Source organism: Mesocricetus auratus, unplaced genomic scaffold (assembly GCF_017639785.1).
Source record: "Mesocricetus auratus isolate SY011 unplaced genomic scaffold, BCM_Maur_2.0 Super-Scaffold_100006, whole genome shotgun sequence".
Classification (NCBI taxonomy): domain Eukaryota; kingdom Metazoa; phylum Chordata; class Mammalia; order Rodentia; family Cricetidae; genus Mesocricetus; species Mesocricetus auratus.
The window spans coordinates 77,647,950-77,666,473 of record NW_024429190.1 but is presented as its reverse complement, the minus strand read 5'-3'; the positions used below and the strand labels follow the sequence as shown (position 1 = coordinate 77,666,473).

Sequence of the window (18,524 nt, the reverse complement as noted above, 5' to 3'; positions counted from 1 at the left end):
TGTGCCAAGCTGTCCCTAGTGCTCACCACAGCACTGATTACTCAATATTCAAATCCAGGAGCCTGCAGGTAAGGCCTGGCTACCACATTCACCTTAAGGGCCACCTCCTCAGATTCGATTCGGTCACACCAGCCTTCTTCTGAGGTCTGGGACACATCCAGCCGTGCCCTGCTGTCTGGACACCCTGTGCCTGGTGCCGCCTCGCTCCTCTGCTCGCTGGTATCTCGTGTCCTCGATCTACACAGGGCTCACCTCTCAGCAGAGGCATGCACTTCACCTCGCTTCATCCCGCTCAGCTACCATCTAAAATTAACTTGTCCACTAGCTGATGTACTCAGTGATCTGTAACCCTCCCTTGGCCACGGGGACACTGGGACAAAGTGTGGGCTGCCCCACACCTGCTCTATACCCAGTTGAAAACTAGCTCGGTTTCATTAAAAGCATACATTTTCAAAAGATAACTTTTAACGGGCACCATTCTCCAGATGCTTAACAGATCAACAAATATCCAAGTACCAACAAGAAAAACTAATGCATTCCCAAATTCATCTTGCGTATCATTAGGGTGCTGAACTGTAGTAATTGGGTGGACAAATGAACGTTTTTTTCTCACAACAAATTATTTAGAAGCAAGTTCATGCTGTTTAAAACTAGCTCTATAGCCCATTTTTAAAAAAAAAATAAGCATGCTAAACATGGTGTGGGGATTGAGACAGGGTCTCTCTATGTAGTCTTGCCTGCCTTGGAACTCCTTATACAGACCAGGCCGGCTGGCCTTGAACTCAGAGATGATCGGATTCTCTCTGCCTCTGAGTGCTGGAATTAAAGGCAGGCAACACTATGCCCCACCTAAAAAAAAAATGTTTTAAGACATTTTCTCACTTAATAGTTAGCTCCAGATAATTAAACAGCACACCAAACTGAAGGAGGAGGTCACTCCTGTAGAACAGCTTGGAACACACAGAAGTTTTGGATCCAAAAGGAAGAGTCCCTCCCAGGAATGAACTTCCAGCGCACATTCCAGAAAAACCAACCGCACCACATCCACTAAGGAGAACTGTTTGAAATCAAGCCAGTTCACCAGCAACCACTCTGGCCAAGACAAAGGCCCAGCAGTTAGCCTTGCTACCCAGCGGCAGGAAGCAACCGGAAAGGCTTCCACTTGGAAAAGGAAAGGAAAAGCAAGGTCTGTGTATTGATAACAGTGAGGGGGAAATGGGGAAACAAGGAAGCTGGCATGGGACAATCTGTTTCTTTACATTGTCCAGAATAAAATTCGAAGAAACATTGCATCTTTGTCAGTGTACAGAGAGACCAATCAAAACATTTCTCAGTCACTGAATAAACAGTAGCTGCAGCAACAAAAATGACAGAGATCCTACTCTATTCACAAAACCCCATCATGGAGGGATAGGGAACTGAAGGATCCTCCATCCCCCCCAAAATACAAGCTCTTGTCAACTGTATTTTCAACTGAATTAAACAGACTGCTGTGGGTACAATACTAAAGAGAAACACTACATTTTTTATGTCAAGCTCCGGCATTTAATCTGACGTGAACAAAACAAAAGTTTGAGAACAAATTGTCCATAAAGATGAATCCCCATTTCTTCTCCCTACACCCTGACTTGTATTTACCTCTCCCTCGGGTGATTTAATTACCCACGCCACACTTGGTTTTGCAGAGTTGAAAGTCGTAAAAATCTAAAGGCAGTCTTAGTCCACCTCATTCCAATCGTTTTAAGTAGGAGGAACAGGGAGATTGTTATAGGAGAAAGCTGGAAGCGTGCACCCATGCTTTGTATGGCAACAGTAACAATTACATGTTTCTAAATATTCTCACTTTCATCATAACCTGCTGTAATTGGCATCTCCTTAAACAGCACGTTACTGTTTCTCTGGAGCAGGCTCCCTTCCTTTAACCTCTGCTATGTGGTGTTGTGAGCTGCACAGCACTTATCTGGATTCTTCGGCTGGATTTTGGCCCAAGCATCAACATTTACATGCAGAATATATAATTTCCTGGGGACTACCAACAGGCCACTTGCTTGCATAAAACAAGGGGCGTTTATTGACCTCAAAGAAGTATCCCACCTTTGTGACTAAGAAACTAAAATCTTAAGCAAGCGTGTCCTTAAAATGTCCATGTCTCATCTATCTCTGAAAAGTAGAGGCTCATATCTGCCAATAAGTGAACAAAAGCAAACATTCAAAATTACCAAATACCTGTGCATGATAATAGTTTTTTTATTATAAAATACTTGCCTTGGAATACAATAGCATCTTCTTAAGCTAATATTCAAGTGCATAAATAAACCTCTATAGTTTCCTGTACCCTAACACTTACACCTCAGAGTGACAACAGAAAATCAACTTATTTCCAGGAAATATTGACTCTTTTGTGTGCCAGACGTAAGGAATTAAGATTCTACACCCTGAGGAGACAAAGGAAGGAAATGGAGGTTGGTTACAGTGTTGAGGAATGAGGAACAGACTCTCTGAAGAGCCTGGGTGATCTGGAGCAGTGTGCAGACATCTGAACTGAGTCTTGAAAGATGAGCAGAAGTTTCCAGGGGGGGAAGGGGCCCCGTGACCCCTGGAGCAAGCATTGTGAAGAGCGATCATTCACCAGGGACTGTTTGTACCTATCTTACCCCAACCCCCAACCCCAACCCACATTTCTCACGGTTTGAAAGAAGCCCTGATAATTTGTGGGGACGACAGCTTCTTACACACACACACACACACACACACACACACACACACACACACACACACACACACACACAGACGCCACCCTAATTATTTCCTGGAACACTTGCCCACCACCATGATCTTCGGTCTTTCTCCAGGCACCAACAATGCCTTCAAGTTACTGACACATACAACACTGGCCTAGGGACAGGTGGGTGTCAGAATTTAAAAGGAAATGAAATTAACTGGGTGGAGCCTCAAATGATGACACAAAGCTAATCACTGCTATACAGTCCTCTAAGCTACATGAATAGCCCAGGACAGGGACTCGGGGACTCAAAGAGTAAGTACAGTGTTACCCAGAGCCCTGCTGTGCAAACTCTGGAGCAATTAATTTCCTACTTAAAACAACTTTATGCCTTTTTAAAGACATTTAATTATTTGTGCAGTTCCCACACAGGCCAGACAAGGGTGTCGGATCCCAGGAACTCTATTTTAGATCGTTAGTCATCGCATGCTCAAGTGCTGGGAATCAAAACAGCTCCTCTGGAAGACCAGCCAGAACTCATGAAACGTTCGGGCCATCTCTCCAGCTCATGGTGTGTTTTACTTTGAAGACTTCATTTTAAAAAGGAGATACTGCTCTGGAAAAATATTTTGGTTGGTTGGTTCCCCCACCCCCACCTCACCCTGGCAAGACAGGGTTTCTCTGTGTAGCCTTGGCAGTCCTGGAACTTGCTCTAAATATCAGGCAGGAGTGGAACACTGAGATCCACCTGTCTCTGTCTCCCAGAGTGCTGGGATCAAAGGCGTGCGACATCACCACCCGGCTAGGTGGAAATAGTTATTTTACATTCTAGTTATCCACTTTCCTGACTTGAAGGAAAAAGCTATAAATCTCCCAGCTTATTGCTATCTCATCTGAGTATGTTCCCTCCGCCCCCTCCTCTGTCCCCTCCTCCTCGAAGATAGCAATGCAAGGCCGTGTGCTGGGAAGTGAGCCGGGCTGGCCTCGGCCCCAGTGTGGATTTCCCAGCCTCGGGTCTCCCGTGGGCTGTGTGCACCTATCAGTAACTTCTCCAAGTGGGGAGGTGTCTCTTAGAGGAGATGAGCAGGCATATGAAGTGTAAAACCATCCTAGGTGTTGGCTCTGGCTGATCCTAAAGTAGGAAAATGAATTTTAGTTACTATACCGAAACCCTTCACGATAGGATGGAGTAAATGGAAGGGACAGGAGACCGGGTGTAAGATAGCAGATCTGCGACTGAAACTGCCAAGGCCCAGGGAGTCCCCACAAAAGGAGTAGTTTTGGAAAATATTCAGAATCAAGACAACTTCCTGCTGCTGTTAAAGGAAGAGAATTCTCATTCCAAAACCATCTGGTGAAAGTCAGTACCACTATATCCTAGTATGTTGAAGGTATTCTAACAGAGGTAGAGTGAGCTTCTAACTCCCTACCTTAAAATACCCTTCTACCCTCTTCTACCCTCATCTGCCCCTGGGGAGACCCTTGCTTCCCTTACAACTCACTAGAGTCAGAAATTCAACTGCTCCCTCATAGTAAAGTTGCTAAGAAATGGCTGGAGCATTTATGTAGCGTTCTACTCAAAGCGGGGAGTAGCAGAGACAGGTACCAGCATCAGATAACCTGACTGACAAATTACAACTTGCCCAACTTCAGCTTGGGGCCCCTGGTTATCTAGAAATCCACTCCCAGATCTCCTGGAAGGGCCATCTACTTATTCCCACATTTATCTCATCGTGGCCCAAAGGGAAGACTCTGAGAATAAGCCTTGAGCTCAGAAATCAAAGGCCCAACCCATGCAGAATGATGACATCAACTGATCCCTCTCTCCTTCCCTGGGGCCCTGCCTGCTTGCCCGCAGCTTGAGTAACACAACCATGGTGATAATGTACCCACAGATCAGTCATCCTACCATTTGCTTAATAGATTTTTTTTGTTTGTTTGGGGGTTTTTGTTTGTTTGTTTTTCAGACAGGGTTTTTCCATGTCACCCTGGCTGTAGACCAGCTCTGTAGATCAGGCTGGCCACAAACTCACAGGGATCCACCTGCCTCTGCCTCCAATGCTAGGACTAAAGGTGTGCAAAACCATGCCTTGATCATTGTAATGCTTTTAAGAACAGAAATAACACCATTCAAGGAAAAAACACTAAAGCAGGTGTATGTAGGTTTACTCATGTTTTAATCATCTCCCCACATATCTACCAAAAAATAAGCTGGAACTATTTCTATACCTTCTTTTCTGTCAGCGCATCTCAGTCCACTTTATCATTTTGTTTCTGTTTTTCAAGACAGGGTTTGTCTGTATTGCTTTGGAATCTGTCCCGGAACTCGCTCTGTAGACCAGGTTGGCCTCAAATTAACCGAGATCCCCCTGCCTCTACCTCCCTATGCTGAGATTAAAGGCATGCACCACCAACGCCCAGCCTCGGTTCACTTTAAAGTTTGTGCCTCTTTCATATTTTAGAAGGAAAAAAAAAACTATACTCCTGAACTTTAGTTAATACACATTCTAAAATATTTAAGAAAATGTATACTGACATCCATAACTTATAAATATGTATAAAATATTAATGATAGGCAGTGACAGACATAAATTCATTGTAAGAATATGTTGTCATAATCTGTAGTAGGACTTTCTCTTGCTTTCTGAGTGTTTGAAAGTTTTACATAGACCACCAGGATAAACTGAGGCTGACTGAGGCTGCCACAGGTGAGGTGCCTCTACCTCTCCGTGTGATCCTAGTCTCTGGACCCAGCTTGCAATCTATCTGAAGCTTTACCAGAAAGGAAAGGCTTAGAAGCTCAAGTCATGTATCTGCCAGACTTATAGTGAATCTATTTGAGGAAACAAAAACAGTGGCCCAGAACTTGCAAAAATGGGTGTTGGTCACGCAGGAATGAGTAGCTCTATCTGTGCCTTCTCCGTGTCCATGGTCATCACCCAAACTGGCCCTGACCTAAACCTTCAAAGGCTTGCTCTGGCTTGGTCTCAGGAACATTGTCACTCTGTTTTTGACAAGGGTCTTGCTGTGGGCCCCAGGCTGGCCTTAAACTCGTGGCCCCATCTCAGCCTCCCCATCTCAGCCTCCTGATTACAGGGATAAGCATGCTTGGCTTTGCTTCTGGGTGTAGCTCCCCAGGGAAACAAATGATCCAGAACCGAGCCTGGCTTCACTTTCCTTGTTGCCCTACCCCAATCCTGTTTTTAAATATCATTCCCTACTTGGGAATTAGGTGTTTGTAAGACTTCAGAAAATTAATCCTCTCTGGGCTCGTGGCCTATTTCTTCACCTTCTGGTTTATGCCTCCAAAGAGACCATCAGAATTGTACTTCCTTCTTTATATTCCAAAGTGGTTTTTCCTGCAAGCCCCACCCCCAACACACACACACACACACACACACACACACACACACACACACACACACTTGAGAAAGGGGTGGAATCTACAGTTCTATCTATCTACTTTGTGTTGTATCTGCCACCTAGCCAACAAGTGCCTATTTAAAAAAAAAAATTTCACTTCATACAGGCCCTGCCTTTCTAAGTGTCAAAGCTCACCATTACAAATTACCCTTAAAGAATTTTTCCCCCAGGCTGGAGAGATGGCTCAGTGAGTAAAAACACAAGGATCTGAGTTCAAATCCCCAGCACCCATGTAAAAAAACGCCAGGTGGGAGGGAGGGAGGGAGGGAGGGAGGGAGGGAGGGAGGGAGGGAGGGAGGGAGGGAGGGAAGGAGATGGTGGAGACAGGCTGTTCCTGAGAGCTTGCTGGCAGTCAGCCAACTTGAAACTGACAAGCAATTCTGTGGGAGACCCTGTCAAGGCAAAGAGAGACAAGGAGGAGAAAAGCTCAGTTAAATGAGATGCACCTCAAAAGCACATTTAAAGTGCTCTTCTGCCTAGAGTCATGTTGAAATCATCACATTTAAATTGCTCGGGCTGGGGCAGAGTTTCCTTAATCGATGGCAAGGATAAGGGCACATTTCTATGACTCTCTGGTTCTGAGGCAAAAGAACTCCCCCATTGTCTCCATGACAGAACGATGGTGTCTGGCTGGTGATTCTGGAGCTGCAAGCACAAACCTTTTCCAATCATCTCATGAAAACTTACGAGGAACCTGGCAACCCTGAACTGAGCTGCAATGTTCTGAAAAACAGCATGAGGTTTTCCCACCCTGTGAGGAAAGCATCTTACTAAAACAAAAGGCCCTGAGTTTGGTGAGAAAGTGCTCACACTCACCTGCGCTCCCACTCACTGGGGAGCACATGTTACTCTTGCAGGAGACCGGGATTCTGGTCCTAACACCCACATGACTCACAGTCACCTGTAACTAGAGATCTGACAGTCTCCTCTTACCTTCCTGGGCATCCTGTACACACATGGTGCACCTGTGTGCAGGCAAAACACCCATAACACATAAAACGAATAAATCTGGTTTTTTTTTTTTTAAATTCTCAAAGCATTTTTGGCAAAGACTAAACACTAAAGAAGGAAGCTCTGTCTGCCACGCTGTCAGAGAGACAACCACAAGACAGACTTTGATGGTGGCTGTCAGGCCAAAAGAATGGGCACTTTGGAGAGAGGTGAAGAATGAAGGTTTGTGGAAGTGTCTCTCAGTCTGTAAGCCAAGGTAATGCACACGTTTAAAAACAAAACAAAATTACCTCAAAACTTCTGAAAGATACAAGCTGTTTTAAAAGACATAAGCCAGGGATAGTAACTGTCTTCAGCACTCAGAAGGCTGAGGAACAGAAGAAGGCTGGCACACTTAAAGTCAGCCTGGGCTACAAAGTGAGGTCTTGTCTGTAAGAGGAGGAGCAAGAATGGTTACTGGCATCTATGCATCAAAAACATTCAAAGGGCTGGAGAGAGATGGCCCAGCAATTAACAGCACTGACTTCTCTTTCAGGACCAGAGTTGGATTCCCAGCACCAACATAATGCCCACAAGTGTATATACCTCCAGTTCCGGGGATCCAATGCCCTCCTTGTGATCTCTGTAAGCACTGCACATACATGGTTCAGAGACAGGATGCAGACAAGACACTCATACAGGTAAAATATGTTTGTTATTGTTATTTGTTTTTTGAGACAGGGCTTCTCTGTGTAGCTTGGTTGTCCCGGAACTTGCTCTGTAGACCAAGCTGGTATTGAACTCAGCCACCACCACCTAGCCAATAATAATTTGTAAAAAGACCTATTAATATTTGTAAGGCGAGAACAACTCAGGATACCATAGTTAATATAACACCAATTACACGTATGAGCCTTTTAGTCATTTCTCAGGCCATGGCAGATCAACTTATAAGTTTTTTTTCTTATAACTTATCTTTCTAAGACAGGTAGGTAGGTATATTGCACAACTCATCTAATTCTAGTATCTAAAGATAGAAAAAAATTATTTTTATATGCTCATGACGCATTCATTAGAAAAAAGTCAAGGAAGATGTCCCAAAAGTCCAGGACTAAACACGTCACTTGAAGATAGCAGTAGGGTAGACGCACGGGGAGATGATGAGTGGGCCCTGTGGTAATTTCACACACCCAGAGAGGCGAGAAACTGGCAGTTCCTGCAGCACCCTCTGTTATCACATCTCAGAAAGCCACAGAACCCTGAGGAAAAGCTACTTGGAAACATGCACCTTCAGTATGTAACAGTTTTCAATGTCCCCCAAACCTCCTCCGTGGGCTTTGAAAAACTAATGTAAAAAAATTGCCTATAACCTCATAAAGATCTGGAGAGCTGAAGGCTCTCTTGCAGCCTGCTTCCCATGAGCAGTCCTCTACATGGGCAGGGGGGTTAGCTTTAAGCTTTCGTACTTAGTGACCTGGTTAACTGACATCTGACTATCTAACCCAGCAGTTCTCAACCTGTGGGTTTTGGCCCCTTTGACTGAAAGACCATGTCACAGGACAGCAGCATGGGTCAGTTTGCAATCACTTTATCTGCTCTTTTGTTGGCTGATATCTGACCTCATAGGGAAGATGGGCTGTCCATCATACCCAACTTAGTGCCCTGCACACAGGTAACAGAAAGCATAAAGCCAGAGGTATAGAGAGAGACCCTGTCTCGGAAAAAAAAGGAAGGAGGGAGAGAGGGAGGGAGGCAGGGAGGGAGGGAGGGAGGTCTACATCATGTGGGAGTTGTGGTCTTAAACCATATAAATTAAAACTAATACATTTTCTAACAATCAAATACAAAGTTGGTCACATCTCATAGTCATTCCTTTCACAGACCACACAACTATAAAGATGGCAAATAACTTCCAAAAAGTTGACTAAAATCAGATCTGCTAAATTTAGGCTAGAATAAACAAATAATTGTTTGGTAAATTCTTAAAAAAAATTTAAAAAACAAAACAAGCATGGGCTGTTAAGGTGGATCACAAGATGAAGACAAGAGCAAACTTGCAGCCTGACTTTCCTCTCCAGAGCCCACGTGCAGGTTAAAGAGACAGTTCACTAGGCTGACCTCCAACTGCTGCCCTCACACTGTGGTGTGTAGGCACACGTACACACGCACACACAAAATCTAAAAGTAAGCAGAAAGCGATCATGGAAGTCATAAAACTCCACCTCTAAGTACGTAACTAAGAAAAAGTAAAATGATCTCACAAAAACTTGCAAGGGAATTTTATAAAATTATTCCTAACAGAGCAAAAAAAAAAAAAAAACCTGTTCACCCCAACCCACACTGCAACTACTCAACAGTAACTACAACACAACTACACAGACTGGACCATAAAAGAACCTCAAAAATTATCTGAGTGAAAAAAAAACTGCACCCAAGAAACCACTACATTCCGTTTATGAATCCATGTATGTAAAATATCCAGAAAAGGCAATTTCACATGGGCAGAAAGTAGGCTAATGGCTGTGTGGGTCTGGGAACCAGGATTAACTGTATTTGACATAGACATCTCAGGGAATGGGTAGGGTGGGTGACTTTAAAAGTCCACTTTCTCCTCCAGAGGAGCTACTTAAGAGGAAAACGGTTCAAGGAAGAAGGTGTCCCTAGCCCTGCTGTGAAGAAACAGGAAGTTCAAAAACCAGTGACTCTTCGGTTTGAGAATGTTGATACTGGACCAGACATCCAGCCCCAAAGAGAGACCTTGTAGGCTTTGTCAAATGGTTCGGCTCCATGCAGCTGCAGGGGCAAAGGGCTGCCTATCCTCTGTAAGTGCCTCAAAGTACCTCCTGCTATTTGCCAGTTCTCCTGTGGGAGCAGGCCAGGACGGATAAGAAAACTGCTGGCGAGAAGAGACCACCTGTCCTTCAAGATGGTCACTACCTAGCTGGAGAACAAGACGGCTCAGCTTGCGGTGATCACAGGTGATGTGCACTCCATCAAGCCGATTGTGTCACAAGACGGGAGTCTCTACTGCATCACCAACAGGAAGGCCAGGTTGACCCAAAGGAAGACATGCACCACCTTTGCCTTTACACCTGTTAACTCAGAAGTCAAAGGGCCAAAGACAAAGGTAGAAGCCATCGGGGCCAATTAAAAGGATAGGTAAGAGCCGTGACCACCATGGAGACAACATCCTGGGTCCAATGTCTGTGGCTCACTTGACAAACTGGGAAAGGGTAAGGCCAAAGAACTCAACACTAAAGTGAGCTAAATAGGCACTGTTTAGTTTTGTTTTTTGTTTGTTTGTTTGGTTTGGTTTGGTTTGGTTTTGTTTGGTTTGGTTTGGTTTTGTTTGGTTTGGTTTGGTTTTGTTTGGTTTTACGAGACAGGGTTTCTCTGTATTGTTTTGGAGGCTGTTCTGGAACTCATTCTGTAGACCAGGCTGGCCTGGAACTCACAGAGATCCACCTGCCTCTGCCTCCCGAGTGCTGGGATTAAAGGCGTGTGCCACCACTGCCCGGCTGTTTAGTTTTTTGTAGATAAATATAACTTTAAAACTTGCCCTTTGGGGAAAAAATGCCGGTAGGGGTGGGGTGTGTGCTCACCTTTAACCCCAGCACTCAGGGCTGGCAGAGGCAGGTGGATCTATGTGAGTTCAGGTCAGCCTGGTCTACAGAGTCAGTTCCAGGACAGCCAGGGCTACACAGAGAAACCCTGTATCAAAAATAAAATAAAAATAAAATCTTCAAGCCGGGCGTTGGTGGCGCACGCCTTTAATCCCAGCACTTGGGAGGCAGAGGCAGGTGGATCTCTGTGAGTTCGAGGCCAGCCTGGTCTACAAAGTGAGTTCCAGGACAGCCTCCTAAGCCACAGAGAAACCCTGTCTCGAAAAACCAAAATAATAATAATAATAATAACAATAATAATAATAAAATCTTCAGAAACCCACTTACGGCCAATACTATAACCACTTAGTAAGGTAATTTTTTAAAAAAATGGACATCAGTGAGGGATGGAGAAATGACTTGGCAGTTAAGAACACTAGCTGCTCTTCTAGAGGACATGAGTACAGTTCCCAGCATCTATATATATATATGGCAGCTGACTCTGTAACTTCAACCCCAGGGGATCTGATGCCTTCTTTTCAACCTCCATAGGCACATGTGCTGCAAAGACAGACATGCAGGCAAAAACCCAGGAAATTTAAATGAACTGTGCCGTTTAAATGACTGAACTTTACAGAGAGCAATGCGCATCTCAATGAAGCCATTTGATTTTCATCGGGATAGAACAATCATAGAATGGGATGTGACAAGGGAAACAGAAGACTGATGACAGTGGGTGACTTAGTGGAGCTGCCTAGTCACCATTGGGGGTGCTCGTTAGGGGTTGGGGGTGCTCGTTAGGGAAAGGGAGGACTGAGCAGTGTGGTGCCCAGCACTCTGGAGGCAGTGAGAGTGTGGAATGCTACCATGTCAGCATCGTGACAGGGGTGACCTAAGAAGAAATGAAGCTTTGCTCTCGACACAAAAGGTTCCAGACATTTAAGAACCACAAATTAAACTCAAAGATAAATGAGATAAATGAGCCTGAAAACTAATGCTTCATCCTTAGGATAACATGCCAGCTAAAATGAGGACAAGGAAGGCATTTCTAGATACAAGCCCTTGCCATCGAAGCAGGCAAGCAAAACCCCACATACCCTGGCAACTTACATAATTGCTCCTTTTAAATAGACTTTGAATTTTTTAGGTGTTTCCAGACAGCATTTCTTCATGTAGCTAGCCCTAGCCATCCTGGAACTTGCTTTATAGAGCAGGTTAGCCTCAAACTCACAGACATCAGCTTGCCTCTGCCTCTAGGAGGTTGGGTACATATGGAGTTAATGAGGGCATGGCCTATGTCTGAAAGGAGAGCAGAAGGAATGGAAGACACAGGCTGTGAAAGAAAAACAGGAAAACAATGCCTGAGTGTAACGGTAACTCCAAGTTACTGGAAAACAATATGCAGTATTAAAGCTTGAGTTAACTTTATGTCTGTCTACACATAAGTTCTTAAGCTAACTTAAAACTATTTAAAATCTAGCATATTGTCTCAGTGAGATGAATTTCTTCTTCCTTTCAGGGAAAAAAATTGAAGTAACATAATTAGAATACCATGGACTCCCTTTAATCAATGTTTTGGTAACTCCAAACTACTAAGAAGGGCCTTGTTACTTAGAAATATCTGAGTCAGCTAAAGAGCTAAAAATAAATATTCTCTACCAAACTGCCCATTTCCCTCATGCTATGAGAACTGGCTGGTTAATTTTATAGCATTTTTCCACAGTGAATCAGATTCACCTGCCTTTTTAAGTGGGGGTAGGGGTAGGGAGGAGGAGGGCATGTAGCTTTAACCAGCAACCCAGACATGCTACCCAGGATGGATGTCACCTGGTGACTGTGGTCTGTCGAGGCCACAAAAACATATGCACCAAATCAAAATTTAATTGTACTGCACAGTGCCCTTGAGTGGGACTCCATATTTCATCAGCTTCTGCCTCTGACAGGGCAGCCCCCGGGAGGAGCGCTCCAAGAACTGAGAAGTCAGAGCACCTCCTCCAGTGCTTCCTGAAGGCTGTTACAGGAAGTGACATGTGCCTTCATTTAACACTAACCTCCCAGTAGCGGTCCCCCACTTAAGAGTTCCTGTTCGACAACAGGACACCAAGATGATGCTTTTGCCCAACAAACACAAACCGCTTTCACTTCGGTTTCATAGCCTATTCAAATAGTCACCAGCAATTCCCAGCTGTGTAACTCAGCCCGGCACCTGATGAACCGCGGCGGGGAGGGAGTGGAAGAGAGTGTGGCTAAGGGGTATAGGAAGAGACCAATAGGGGCGAGTAAACATTGAGGTCCTCTGAAAGCAGCTATCCCTGCCAAGCGCCACACGACCGACTGCTGCCCTTGCTGGTACCCTTCCTTCACACTTAGATCACAAGCAGCGTTAACATCTCAGTGACCACCTACAATATGAACAGGGACTGAGGGAGCTCTACACTCTCAGCTAGATCCCACCCCGTTCTGGGTTGGCAGGAGAAAGTGTCTACCTGAGTTACATTGTAAATAAAAATTTAACCACATTGCATTTGCATGATTTCTTCCTTTCTCACTAACCAGTTCACAAAGCTGATATGTGGGCCCCTGGCCTCCGTGCCAGCAGGGTTCCACCCTGCTCCACCCAGGACCTGACCAATCAGCAGCTCTGGGGGAAGGGAAGCCACCTTGCGATTCTTGTGTTCAGCCAAGGATAAGGACTTGCATATCCCTAGAACACTCCTTGACTTCATGTGTTCAGTTACCAGCCCAGAAGCAGGCTGAAAGAGATCCTTACTGCTCCCCGGTCCTCTTAAAGGACCCTACAGTCGCCAGCACTCCACTCACCACTCACTCCTATGAGTCACAGAAGTGGAAAGACAGTTCTTAGTAGTTTCCAGTTGTGGTCAAACTGTGGGTGTCCTTTGAAAAGATAAGGCCTAATTCTAAAATAAACACCATTTAAGTGTCAATAAAAATATTTCTCCCTTTGTTTACTTCTGCTCCTTTGGACAAGATAAAAGTCACTACTGAGAATTTGCTGTTAATACTTTAAATCTAACATCAAATTCCTGCCCTGAGACTCCTACAGGCATTTAAGCCGGTTAAATTAAAAGCAAAGCTAATAAACCAACAAGAGTAAAGGGGAGGAGGAGGCTCCCAGGATCCCGGGTCCACCAGCTAAGCCACTGGGTTAAGCTTTAACTCGTGGCAAAGATAGGAGAGAGGAAAGTGCATAGGGACACCCACAAGTCAGTGCTCGGGACTCCCAGGGCATCAGACACAAAATTACACATTTTATGTTTCTGCTAAGTCTGAAACTAAACTTCAACTGTTATTTCCTCTTTCTCACCACGTAGCCCTGGCTGTCCTGGAATTCTCTACATAGACCAACAGGGCTGGCCTGGAACTCAAGAAATCCACCTTCCTCTGCCTCCAGAGTGCTGGAATTAAGTGTGTGCCACCAGACCTGTATGAGAACACCATGAAGTCTCCCTACTCTACTATTTGGAGCAAATCAGTGCATGTTATGTCTATCATGACCTGAAAGACAACAATCTAAGGCAAAGCTAGACGCCCACTTCAGGGAGTAAAAACACAGGTAAGGGTTTAAGCTCTAAGTTATACCGAGAGCAATAAAATAACTGCACCTGCAAAGGAGCTATATACCCCAGCTCTAGACAGTCATGTGGCTGAACCAGGAAATGCCAGTTTCCAGAGGCACAAACTGTATTTCCAAAACATTTCACATTCTAAATTGAAATGCACTTATTTGTGAGTCCTGAGAAACAAATGAATTGGAGAAGCCTGAAAAACAGAGAAAGCTAGAATTATATGTTAAGGCAGCTGAGTCATATAACACTTAAGAGCTGTGGCCATTTATTCCCTTCCAACAGCTTTTCAGTCACACATCAGCTGGAATAAGATAGAAATGCCGTTTTGCCCCACATCCATGGAGACCGCTTCCTCCCTGAATATACATGAGATTCTAACAGCATTCACAGAGTCTCCCGCTCACAAACTCTGTGGAACAACTCGTGCTAAGCCATAGAACCACCTAGATCTCTTAGGAGATCATTTCCATTTATTTTGCCAAACAATATCCCCATAAGCCAGATGACTTTAAGAAAGAATGACTCATGGCTCCTGCAGTCTTCATCTTGGAAAGAACTAGACAGTGAGTCAGGAAGCTCGCTGGGCTCTAACGATGAACTAGAAAGTAACCCCTGAAGACCTGTCTGTGTCTGCTCTGTCACAGGCATCGTGTGTAAAAGTACCTTGGACAATGGGGGGGGGCGGCAGTCAGGGGGGGTCAAGGACTGGCACACATCCCCCCTCCAAATCTCTTCCTTGACTACACTTTCCAAGTGATTATTCTGTTTAATCACTTTGCATTCTGGTTTTTCTTCCAGGTAACCAGTAGGCGGTGGAGGTACAGGGTGGGGCCAAACTGGTTCTGTACTCAACTGGAACAGTTTCTCTCCCTAGAATCAAGAGAGAGCCAACAAAAAAAGAAAAAAAAAGAAAAAGAAAAACAGCTTTGTATCAAGCTTGGGAATAATGTAACATCTTTACATCTTTATTGACTTTTGGGACTTCATTGGTACCCACAAAGTTCCAAAGGAAAAATGCTAGCCCTAGTCTCCTTTCACAGTGCTTGGAAGGCTTCAACTACCAGGTGCAATTCTCTCAAAGAATAGTTGCAACTCCCCCATGCTACCCAGATACCCTTCCCCATTGTAGGTGTGGGCCAGGAGGCCTCTCATAGCACAAAAGATTGCCCTGGCTGGTTTAGAACTTGCAGCTATCGTTGCAACTCCCAAATGCTGGAATTACAACGCCTATCAGAGCACAGCACGAGGTCAGTTTTATAATGATTAATCCCTGATGGTAGAAGATATGTTTTCCATCCTAGAATCCATGGACTGTTTCAATGAAGGAATTGGGGTGGGGGGCAGAAACTCAAACACATACCTCCTTTACACTCTAGCAATCAACTGTCCCTCAGCTGTTGAGTTTACTAAATCATTTCTGTAATTCCATAAAGAATAGTCTCTACATAGAAGAGACTCTGTAACCGGTTCACATTGAAGAAATCAAGCTTCTACCAGTTCTCTCAAGGAAGTGAGTTCAGGGTGTGTTATGTTTACAAGTTCCAGAGAAAGCCCACACTGAACTGGAACATACCATATGCACCTGCTGTGACTAACTCCCAACTCTGAACCTAAATAAACCATTTTCCCCCAAGTAGTAGTTAATAAATGTCTTCCATTTCTCAAAAAAAAAAATCTACTACCAATGGTGGCACACGCCTTTAATCCCAGCACTCAGGAGGCAGAGGCAGGCGGATCTCTGTAAGTTCGAGACCAGCCTGGACTACCAAGCGAGTTCCAGGACAGCATCCAAAGCCACAGAGAAACCCTGTCTCAAAAAAAAAAAAATCTACTACCAAACATGGTAACATGGTGGCACATGCCTTTGAACCCAGGAGAGGAAGACGGATCATGAGTCTGAGGCCAGCCTGTTCTCCATAGAGTTCCAGGATTGCCAGATACAGGGAGGGAGATAGGGTGGGGGGGAGGGAAGAAGGAAGGAAGGAACAAAAAATAATAACCTACTTTCAGGATTTGGTAAGAGAATGTAATGGTTTTAAAGCTGCTCGTGGGCCCAGAAATCATTACCCATCCTTCACAACAGATACAGGACCACCAAAGGAGAGCAGCAAGTGCCCTCCCTGCCTTGAGGAGCCACATGGCAGCGGTGAAGGGAATGCACAGCTCATTCACTCAGCAGTCAGGAACCCCTGGTTCCTGCACCCACTTTCACTGCTGCAAGAGCTCCAAGTTACCACCTACAATTAAGTCTATGCACAGTGAAACTACTGGTGGTAGGTTTGATGGGATTTTAGATTTTTAATTGTAAGTGTTTTTGCCTGTATGTGGGTGTACTGCCTAGCATCCAAGGCGGCACTGAATCTTCAGGAACTGGAGTTACAGGTGGTTGTGAGCTATTGTGTGGGTGCTGAGAACAGAGCTGGGGTTCTCTGCAAGAGCAGCCAGTGCTCTTTTTTATTTTTATTTTTATTTTATTTTATTTTATTTTTTGGTTTTTCGAGACAGGGTTTCTCTGTGGCTTTGGAGGCTGTCCTGGACCTCGATCTGTAGACCAGGCTGGCCTCGAACTCAGAGATCCGCCTGCCTCTGCCTCCCGAGTGCTGGGATTAAAGGCGTGCGCCACCAACGCCCGGTGCAGCCAGTGCTCTTAAGCTCATGATTTCACAAAGAATGCTTCCATTTCTCTTAGCACTTCCCATAGAAACTTGGTCTGACTCTGGGGTCTTGAGTCTTTTCCATACATCCTCTCCTTGAATCTCAGCAATTATCTATGCTATACCATGATGTCTTCACAAGCTTGGACCACATTCAAGGTGTAACTGAAGAGATATTTACAGTATGGCAAACGCTCTCAACAAGCAGGCTAAGAAAACCACAAACTGGCCCCTTGTAGTTTTGTCTCTAGTTTCAGAGCAGGTAGTCAGGCCACGTAGGGGTCAGAAATAATGTCTGGACCTCCTATTTTAATTTGCTAATACGTTGAGGAACCTCACTGACAACTTAGATTTATCTTAGCATCTTGCAGCAGAACAATATTAGCAGAAATAATTTTATGTGCTTCCAGTGAGGCGCAGCCACAGAGGCAATGGCAAGCCAGGAGGGGCTACACTGTAGCAGCTACAGAGTACACCTGGGGGCAGGCGTGTTCCACCTGTGTGACCTTGGGCACCAAACACCCTGGCTAGGTCTCAGTTTCCTTAACAACTACCAAGTGTAGATAATAAAGCACTATCTATGTAGGTGACCAAAGAGGCAACCCAGTTACAGCAGCTTAGTGCTGTGTCTTGAGACACTCAGTATCCAATTTACTTATCCTTTATCCTATTCACATTATCTCATTTGCCTTTGACGTTAGTCTAAGGGCTCAGGCATTGGAACAACAGAGTCTGGGTTCAAATGCCCATGCTCTGCCAGTGTTAACTATTTTATAGGGGTACCTTCACTCCAAGTTTTGTGCCATGGGCTCCTGAGGCAGTGAGATAAATAATGGCACTCAGGGTATCTTTTTTAACACAAAATTAATTACATTGGAACACAAAGGAAACAGATTGTGTTGGAGAGTATTTATCAAAATGTATCACTGACAAAGTAATGGCATAATAGCAAAGAAGATAAGCAGTTCTTAATTTCAAACAAACGGTAAATGTGAGCAAGACTTAGACACCTCTAGTAAACACAATGTCACTATGAAACATCTACAGCTCCTGTTTGTGCCCAGAGCTCAAGAGCTGGGAATGTAGGAGTTTGGGGCTATATTCCATGCAAACAAACATCACTTTTTAGCATCCAGCAAAAGTTTTTACAGACGCAAATTCTGTTTCTTTGCCCTTGTGCTCAGTCATGAACGCCTTCCTTCGAACACACAATAAAATGGAGGCAGAAATTAAGCTGAGTTGAGAAGATCAAATTTGTCTTTAAAGTAGGCATCACTCAGGAGCTTTCCTATTTGGGGAAGTTCTTCCTTTCCTCGAAAGTTTTTAATCTCTTAGAAAAAGTCAAGTCCTATCTACTCGATCTCTAACACATCTACTGCTCTCCATGATATGAGTTTTCAGATCTAAAAAATTGGTTGACTCAGCTTCCAGATCCTGCCTCAATAAGATACTGAAGAGTCTCTGCCTAATTGTGAGCCCGTGCTTCTGGCAAGTTTTTAAATGGTGTGCTCCCCCACCCCCACTCCGTTTCCCTGATCACCAATTGCTGTCACGACTGAAACGCAATGACACTTTACAGCTTGAATCTTAGGCAATCAATCACCGG

The 18,524-nt window shown here is 44.6% G+C and overlaps 1 protein-coding gene across 2 annotated transcripts in view; it reads right to left on the bottom strand.

Moving 5' to 3' along the window:
• The window catches only part of Aff1 (AF4/FMR2 family member 1), a 162,697-nt gene that overhangs the window by 83,333 nt on the left and 60,840 nt on the right, over positions 1-18,524 (bottom strand). The gene's annotated exons all lie outside the window — the stretch shown is intronic.